This window comes from Populus nigra, chromosome 2, assembly GCF_951802175.1.
Source record: "Populus nigra chromosome 2, ddPopNigr1.1, whole genome shotgun sequence".
Classification (NCBI taxonomy): Eukaryota; Viridiplantae; Streptophyta; class Magnoliopsida; order Malpighiales; family Salicaceae; genus Populus; species Populus nigra.
Window position 1 is genome coordinate 41,153,014 of NC_084853.1, and position 9,841 is coordinate 41,162,854.

A 9,841-nucleotide genomic window follows, 5' to 3' on the forward strand; every position below is an offset into this window, starting at 1 on the left:
TTTGCACTGAAAATAAAGGAAATATGTTTGTGATCATAATGTGTCATAAACCGAATATATAGATACAAGAAGAGATAGTTTCAGGGTTTATTCTAAGCCTCTACAATATAGACGGCTAAACTCATGGCTGACCCTCGAACTAAGGGATTTGATACAGTTAAAGTTCCTATTTTCTTGATGAACTAGAGGTAGCAATCCATGATACAACAGATAGGATGAAAGTTTCTTCGTATGCATGATCTAATCTAATTTTTCGTGTAGTAAGAGGAAGTTAGGAAAGCTCTGCCCGACCATGTTCATCTAGCATCAGTGACAAGCCTTTCGATTGCTGAAATGAAGGAATGAACGAAACATTAAGATTTTACCCCAAAATTGAAAGAAAAAATAAAAGAGGGAGGAGGAATGGAGAGTCCCAAGTGCACCTCGTCAGTCTTTTCACTCCAAAAGGCCAAAGACTAGGAGAATACTCTGGGGCATATGAGCTGAAGGTATCTGTCATGTACATACATTATATATATCCCTATAAAACTTTCCTGGAAATCCTTCCATGTCGGCTGAACTTATTTCCCCGTGGAAGAAAAATGAGTGTGAATTAGAACTAATGGTTTAATAATTACATAACAATAAACTGACCAAATAGCGGGGATAGCTCAGTTGGGAGAGCGTCAGACTGAAGATCTGAAGGTCGCGTGTTCGATCCACGCTCACCGCATTTATATTTTTGGGCCGGGGATTTATTTATGCCTCTATTAAGTCGCTATATACCAAGCAAGGTTTTTTGTTGATCTCTCTCCCCGATACAACAAGCTTAATTTCTGAAACCACATTGAAATCTCTATCTCTCATTTCCCTCCTAGCTTTCAGAAAAGAAAATTTATCTTCTTCTTTTGTTTTAGTTTCTCTACAATCATGATGAAATCTTTCGGCGATGCAGCAGCAACGGTTAACAATCAAGACAATCTTATGCAGCAGCAGCAGTCGGTGCAGGTTAAGGATGACGATCATTTTAGCTGGTATCCGTGAAGTGCAATTGGTAAGGGATTAGCAGGTGCACTTCATAAACTTTTTCATTCTATTAATATCTATTCCCATTTACACTTGCTGCCGCTGCAGGATAAGAACAAGAAACGCAAGTTCAATGATGATGATATGAAAAGAACACTTTGAGAAAAAGGAGAACAAATTGATAGGAGAGATGAGTTTGGAAGGATCGTGACTGAAAAACAAGCCTTTAAAGCTGTTTGTCATAAGTTTCATGGTAAGGGACCAGGGAAGGCTAAGTAAGAGAGACGACTGAAGAAATACCAGCAAGAGATGAAACGTACCTTGCAGATTTCGGAACAAGAATTACTGTCCGTCTAGAAGATGAGGGAAGCTCACCCTTCACATACTCTCCCCACGTTCTTCTTTGTTTAAGCTTATTAATTATCCACCACTGGCCTATGTTTAAGATTAGTACTGGTACTTGATGATTTCGAGAATGTGTGTCAACTACGAACTAGTTCACGTGGTTTAATTCTTAATTCAATGTTAATGTTTTTTTACTCTAGTTGATTAGTTTTTAAAGTAATGTTGTTTTATATAATAGCACTACCGTCTGTTACCATGTTCCAGACATTTTCCTTTTATTTTTGTAATAATTTGGGTTTCCAATACATTGGGCAAAAACCATAGACAGCGAGCACGCATGTGAAGGGAAGAGGGAAGAGGGAAGAGGAACAATACTTTGTTTCTATATCACTATTTCCCATGCCTGTCCTAGAGTTTTTCCGTAACTATCGGAGTTGTATATTTCTTGATCCTTATTTCATCGTAATGCCTATCTTGTAATCATTCACAAGCCAACCGATCTCGTTCCGTTTAGTGGTTTATGATGAATTTAGTTTTGAGGCCTAGTGATTGACTGTTTGACTAGAGGACAAAACCAGGTCATCTCCTTCTTCATCTTGCTATTGGTGTGTTGTCGCCTGTTTTCATCACGGGTCTCCGATCATGTCAAGTAATGAGAATCACTCATCGAGTGAACCAAAAAAATGAATCATGCCCTAGTAATACTGTACTAGCAGTGTCTTTGTCCTGGGACGCTTCTGTTCCTGTGCGGGAAAACCAGTTGCGTCCAAATTCTCACCCATGGCGAAGCTTTCAATGCCTATATGATCAACTTCACTTCAGAAAAAACAAAAATACAGTTTTATAGTCATTCTAATCAAAACAGAGCAAAATGAGTGCAAATCTAATAAAATCTCCCCTTCTTTTTTCCCTCCTCTCAGGGCTCCTATAGTTATGGGGTTCTTCTTTCCCCTTCCGATTAACTGTCAGCGCTACAGAAATCCAGTAATATTCATCTTTGCTGACTCCAATTCTGACACCGGTGCTTATTATTCTGGGCTTGGTTTGATGTTTGGAATTCCCAAGGGACTCACATACTTTAATAATTAGCCATCAGGTCGACGATTATGCGATGGACAATTGGTCATTGATTTCGTATGTCATTAGTTCAACAAAGCCCTAGCCCTTCATTACCCAAAAAACAAAGCCCTTTGCATTTGTTAACCATCTTTTACTTTTAAGGAGTTTCTACTTTCTTCAGAATATTACGTAAAATAATGCTAATATGCCGCATCAAAATTGTCATCTAATGTACAGCATTCAGATATTTAGTCCAAACATTTTATAATCAAGACCAAGTTCGTTTGATGCCCTAGACAATTTTGATTTCTTCTTGTTCATCATTTTGTGAGTGTTTCATAGTCCACTCTTTTGTTATCTTCTCACGCGCGCAGTACATCACTGAAACGTATACATTTATATCTATGGTTCAAAAATCCAATATGTTCAGTAGAGACTTATTTGATATTTGGATAATGATTAATTAAATTTTTATATAAATATTTTATTTTTTATAGCCTAAGAAATATATAAGTGATGGTAAAAGTTTTGGTGTCTGTAAAATAGTCTTATTTAATGAGATTTAGAAACTCTTTAATTATAAAGTCAATAACTTTAAAGGAAATTGTAATAAATAAACGAAAGATTTTTAAATTTTCAAAATAAGAGTATTTGTTCTTATTTTTATATGATAAATGCTTTAAGGATTAAAGTATGAATGCTTGGAAAGTGAAAAAAAAAATCAACTTTTTAACTTAGTGATTTATAAGGTATTTATAATCCATGAACCTTGTTATTTTGATGAAATGAAGAGTCTAGAAAATCATTTTCTCCTAATAATATTAATAAAAGATAATTTTTTTTTATACATCATTAATAAAGGACAAATATCCCTTATAGATTATTAATAAGATGAAAATATGGTAGTTTCTTAAAGACTTTTTACACTTCTATAAATATAAAAAGATAATTATTTTTGACATGAATAATTCATATTAATACAGTAATCTTAAGACAAAACCTTATAGTTTTTATATGGATCTTTAATGACCTTTAGACCTATTGAGTTTGACGTGCAGCTAAATCCGAAGAAAACAAATTTGGTAGTTTGCAAGACCCATGTTTCCTTGAACTCAACATATTGTTGGACTAAAGTAAATTGGGTCTAACTAGTTGTTAGACATGTTATCTTGGGTTCAACACATTACTGAATTCAAGTTTATTGGGTTTAACAATTTATCAGATCTATATTGATTTAGGCTTAATAGATGACTAGACCTAAGTATATATATTGAGTCCAGTAAACTTCTATACTCACGTTGGTTTGTATTCAACATATTAACTGAATCCAAATCTATTAGGTGTGAAAGCTTTTCAAATCCATTCTTATTTACATTATTATCCAGTTATGAGTTTAAGTTTTTTTACGCATTATAAAAACAAAATATAGAGTAAAATAACTAACTCAGTCTATTGTAATTATTTTTTTGAAAAATTGCGTCTGCAGAACCTAGAAACTAGATCTGCCTGATGTTTGTGGTGTCAAACTGACCAAACAGCCCCCTCTCTCACAATTATATTCTGTGTATACCGCGGGCGAAAGTTTGAATACAAGTTGCTTGACCCTTAACTAGAACCAATGGGGTTAAATTTCAGAATTGAGTCAATTTTGCTTCTAGTGGTGCCGCCACTCAATCTAGATACAAGCCTTTTAGTTTAGTCGTTCAAATTCTTCAGTTCCCTCGATTCCGACCTCGCTCCCCAGAGCTAGTTTCAACAGGTACATTGTTAAAGAAGATTGAACTACACCCACGAGTTCCTTCCAAGAAGAATTTGAGTGCCTAACAGAGTTCAATTCTCTCTCTCCTTTTCTTCTCTTGCTTTTATTTTAGCCTATAAAGACTTAATTTGTTGATGATGATGCCTTCAAGGATGCACTTCATATTATTGATAATATTGGACAGAACGATTTTGCTGGTTCGTATGAATACCATTCATACGTACAAGTTATAAAAAACGTAACATCTTTCATCAAAGAAATCAACTATGCTATGCAGGTACTCTTCAGTCACTTTTCACTAGCAATGGTTTTTAAAGCCCCTTGAAGTGTTGTTCACATAATTGCCAATTCAATTCAAATGTAGAATATATATCAACATGGTGGAAGGAACTTCTGGGTACACGATACGGGGCCTCTGGGTTGCCTTCCAAAAAAGCTTGCTGCCTTCGACCAAAAAGGTAGTGATTTTGATCAGCATGGATGCCTCAAACCTCTAAAAAATGCAGCAACACAATTTAATGACCAGTTGCGCATTCTGTGTGAAGAACTTGAATCTGAATTGAAGAATAGCGTGGACATGTATTCCATCAAGTATGACCTCATCGCGAATGCTACTACATAATTCAAGATCCACACAATTTATCAAGCAAATTCAAGATATTTGCGTTAGTTTCATTGTTGAAGAGAATAGATCTTTCGTTTAGTACATGTGTGTGGAGCGCATGTGCTTGTGACCTCAAGCTGACAGTCTGATTAACAGGTTTTGAGAATTCATTGAAAGTCAGCTATATATGGTGGGTTAGAAAATAATAATAATAATAAAGTATTTTAGAATACCAGTGTTGATCAATAATTAATTAGCATATACAGCCCTCATCATCATCATCTACCAGCCTTTGAACCCTTGATGTGTGCCTGTGTGGCATGTGAATTACACAAGCCACTGAGCTACGAGAGCGGCTGGTTGACAAGACAAAACGGTATTTTGGAGTGTTGTATTTGTTTTTGTCCTGGTTAATATGACGTATCCTCGCCCTGTAGTCCATCTTGCCATCTCGTCTTCTCTTTAATTTCACTTGGAAACGCTTGTAGTAAGCTTTCGACTTTTGGGCTTTGGCAAATGCCATTGGTGATGCTCAGCGTAGCAGCCCTGCTTCAGAGGGGAGAAAAATATTTAAGTTATTAAATGAATTTTTAAAATATAATTTATATTATTTTTTAATATTGTTAGGCGGTTCACCATACAACTAGAATCCTAATATTGCATATGCAGCCGATCTGGTTACAATGGGATGGAGTTCACTACACAGAAGCTGCCACTGCAATCATCGCCTCCAAAATACTATCTTCTGATCGCTCTACACCTCAGATTAATTCAATTATTTCTGTAATACCTAGCGAGTTTGCAGCTTGGTTGAAATTGCTAATTTAAATATCATTGGAAATTTAATACTTGCAGGAACTTTACAAGCAAACCTAGCTAGTTGACGTGTGATTCAGTGAATGAGATCAACAGTTTTCACATTCCTGCGGCACATGGTTCTCCATAGCATCTACAAGAAAACTCCTTCGGTCATCTTGCAAATGGAGCGAGTATATTAAGAGAATGTGGTTTACGTAACAGAAAAAGAAGGTGGTTTTCACTCGCAACTGGATTATGCCAAGTAGACAGAAAATCAACGCCAGCAATTTCATTGAATATTTTGGTGGAAGTCTTTCCATGCTAGATTGGGAACAATTCTTCCGTAAAAAATACTACTGTGAACGAGAATTCTCTGCCTCTTTAAAACCCAAAGCTTGTATCCAATCTCTTGTGAGTGTAGAAATTGCTGCGCTATAGGGAATGGGTTATGTGGGATGATTCTCTATTTACTCCGTACTGGCTATACGGATATGCATCTTCATTAATGTGTTCGCATTCCCAAATTCTAGAGAGATGAGACCCCTTCTTATTAATTTTGGTGATTCGAATTCTGGCAGTACTGGAGGAGTGCTAGACTGCTAGCAGGCACTGGCCTTCCCCATGGCATTTCATTTTCCACAGAAGCACTGGACGGCTAGGTGTCGGGCGGCTTGTGATTGACTTTTTATGTGAGTACAATATCCCTGTCACCAATCTTTTTATGGGTTGAATATATATCCTGACCGAGAAATGCCGATCTTCTCTGAACTTTCACTTGCTTATGGGGATTGTTGTTACTCAGGAAAAAGAAATTCCAAAGAAATAGACACGCGATTAGGCATCTGTTTTCTCTGCAATAATTCATTGGAGTCGCAAGCTTATCTGAAATATTATTTTATGACTACCGGTGTTAACTGAGCTGTAGCAATCAAATAAAAGTGGGTCTGGTATATTAGATTCAGAATATTTGAACTTCATAATTAATCAAGTTTTAAGTAAAATAAATCTGAGAAACATGTTAGATCCAAAAAATTTAGAGATTAAATTGTAATATCTAAATTTTATACCTAATCCTAAACCATCCTTTATAATACAAGTGCTAAGGACATATTAAATTGTAATATCTTTATATCTAGAATAATTGTTTATATTAAGGTAATGATTTATTTATACTTATAGACGTATAAAAAGTCTATTAAGAGACCTACTATATTTACTATTTTATTAATAATATGTAAGAGATATTTGTTTTTCATTAATATTATAAAAAATAGATGACATTTTGGTTTTTTTTATGAAAATGACAAGATTCAGCGGATATAAATATCCCCTGAACCATCTAGGTAAAAAATTCCCAACTTCTTATCTTTTAAGATAAAAATACTTGGATTTCAGAATATTAACAAACTTAAAATTCAAGAACAAATATCTTTGTTCTTGGAATCTAAGGTTCTTTTAACTTATTTAATACAATTCCAATAAAGATACCGACTTTACCATTAAAGGGTCTTTAAATTCCTCCAATTAGAATTGTATTTGCAGGTACTCAAAACTTCTATTGTAAACCTGGAGTTCTTTAGATTAAGAAAAAAAAGTTCAAACAAATGAACATATTGATTAACCACTATTTCAAATGCTAAATAATCTTTTATTTATATATCTTGGATTTTAGTACATCTTCACTAATGAAATAGAAACTTGATTAGGCATTTTTTTTGTTTGGAGTCTAATAGTGGCAAACTTATCTAAAATATTATTTTATGACTAACCATGTTGATTTATCCCCTGTTTGGTATTGCGTTCTAAACAGGAGTTGGGAAAAAAATAATTTTTTTTTGTTTAGAATTGAAATTTTATTTATGTTTTTGAATTGTTTTAATATGCTAATATTAAAAATAATTTTTTAAAAATAAAAAATAGAAAAAGAAGTTCAAACACATGAACATATTGATTAACCACTGTTCCAAATGCTAAATAATCTTTTATTTATATATCTTGGATTTTAGTACATCTTCACTAATGAAATAGGAACTTAATTATGCATTTTCTCTGTTTGGAGTCTAATAGTGGCAAACTTATCTAAAATATTATTTTATGACTAACCATGTTGATTTATCTCCTGTTTGGTATTGCGTTCTAAACAGGAGTTGGGAAAAAAATAATTTTTTTTGTTTAGAATTAAATTTTTATTTATGTTTTTGAATTGTTTTAATGTGCTAATATTAAAAATAATTTTTTAAAAATAAAAAATAAAAAAAAAGTTCAAACACATGAACATATTGATTAACCACTATTCCAAATGCTAAATAATCTTTTATTTATATATCTTGGATTTTAGTATATCTTCACTAATGAAATAGAAACTTGATTATGCATTTTCTCTGTTTGGAGTCTAATAGTGGCAAACTTATCTAAAATATTATTTTATGACTAACCATGTTGATTTATCCCATGTTTGGTATTGTGTTCTAAACAGTAGTTGGGAAAAAAATATTTTTTTTGTTTAGAATTAAATTTTTATTTATGTTTTTGAATTGTTTTAATGTGCTAATATTAAAAATAATTTTTTAAAAATAAAAAATAGAAAAAGAAGTTCAAACACATGAACATATTGATTAACCACTATTCCAAATGCTAAATAATCTTTTATTTATATATCTTAGATTTTAGTACATCTTCACTAATGAAATAGAAACTTGATTATGCATTTTCTCTCTAACCATGTTGATTTATCCCTTGTTTGGTATTGCGTTCTAAACAGGAGTTGGGAAAAAAATAATTTTTTTTGTTTAGAATTAAATTTTTATTTATGTTTTTGAATTGTTTTAATATGTTAATATTAAAAATAAATTTTAAAAATAAAAAATATATTATTTTAATATATCTCCAATTAAAAAACACTTTAAAAAACAAATTCTTATCATACTCTCACACATCAACTTAGTTGCAGCAATTAAACAAACGATTGTATGCCTTCGTATTCAGAAATGGATCACGATATGGTCCTGCCTTTTTTTTTTCTTAACTTTCTATCAGAAAAAAATATATTTTGAAGTTGGGGAGGAGATTTGGTTGACACTTCATCGGTCTTATTCGCGTAATTAATCATGTAAACCTGGAGAAGTTTTGTATATTACCTATAGTTTCCATTTTCCCTCTTCTTTGCTATCTTAATTTATCTATTCCTTGGATTAAGAGACTCGCAGGATTAGTTTGATTGTGTAATCAGGTAGGAGAACACTTGAACTCGAGTTATTTGGATCCGTTGAGTGGAGTAGATTTTGCAGTAAGTGGGGCTTACTCTCCCCTAGTACTCTGTCCCTTTTGCACTGGATGAACGTTCACTTGTGACGCGTTTCAAGAATCGCTCCCTTGAGCTCCAATGAATGGGTAAGCACGGTGTAGACTAATGAAGATGATGTAAATCTCAGTGAAAACACAACACAGGTTCAGGAAATTACTTGATTGATATTGACCAGAACGATCTGTTAGTCGCCCTGTATGCATCAAACCTAACGTATGCAGCTGTTCTTGAAAAGATCCCTTCTCTTCTTGCAGAAATTAAAATAGCTATTCAAGTTCTCTGTCGGACAAGATATATATACCTCTCTCTAATCTAATTTGCTGGGAATGCAGAGCATATATTTATATGGTGGCAGAAAGTTCTGGATGCCCAGACAACTAGCATTACATCATGAAAACAGTGACCTTGATCAAATTCGATGCCTTTGCGTGCATCATGATGTTGTGAAAGCCTTTAATAAAGGACATCGCGAAATCTGCAACGAAATGAGAACAATCTTTGAAGATGCAACGATTGTCTGTGTAGACATATACAAGATCAGATACAATCTCTTCGTCAAGCATAAAAAATACGGTAATTCTGATGTCAGTTTGAGTTGAAATTAGAGGCTGCTTTTAATTATTGTTGTGTTCTGTGGATTTGAGTTGGGTGTGCTTTTACACTTTAAATAATTCCCACGCCTAAATGCGTAGGTTTTGATGATCCATCCATTCATGGCTTTGTGGCTATAAAGGGCCAACAAATTATTACAATGTTAAAGCAACGTGCGGCCACGCCAGCCTGGTTGCAACCTTTGCAAGAGTTCTAAAGCGTGTGAGATGAAGTTCACTGCACTGAAGCAGCCAACCGCGTGACTGCATCAAGTATTTTACCACTAGAATCGAGCCTGACCATTTATAGTAGATTTGACGAATCATGTGATAAGTTTTACGATCTTGCTAAACTATGAAAAAACCTGTGATTTGAT

At 33.7% G+C, this 9,841-nt stretch overlaps 1 non-coding gene and 1 pseudogene across 1 annotated transcript; both read left to right on the forward strand.

Moving 5' to 3' along the window:
* Positions 1 to 639: 639 nt before the first annotated feature.
* On the forward strand, positions 640 to 712 carry TRNAF-GAA (transfer RNA phenylalanine (anticodon GAA)). Its single transcript has one exon. It is a non-coding gene; the product is annotated as a tRNA-Phe (tRNA).
* A 7,845-nt stretch (positions 713 to 8,557) lies between these two features.
* On the forward strand, positions 8,558 to 9,682 carry LOC133682983 (GDSL esterase/lipase At3g62280-like; annotated as a pseudogene).
* Positions 9,683 to 9,841: the final 159 nt, after the last annotated feature.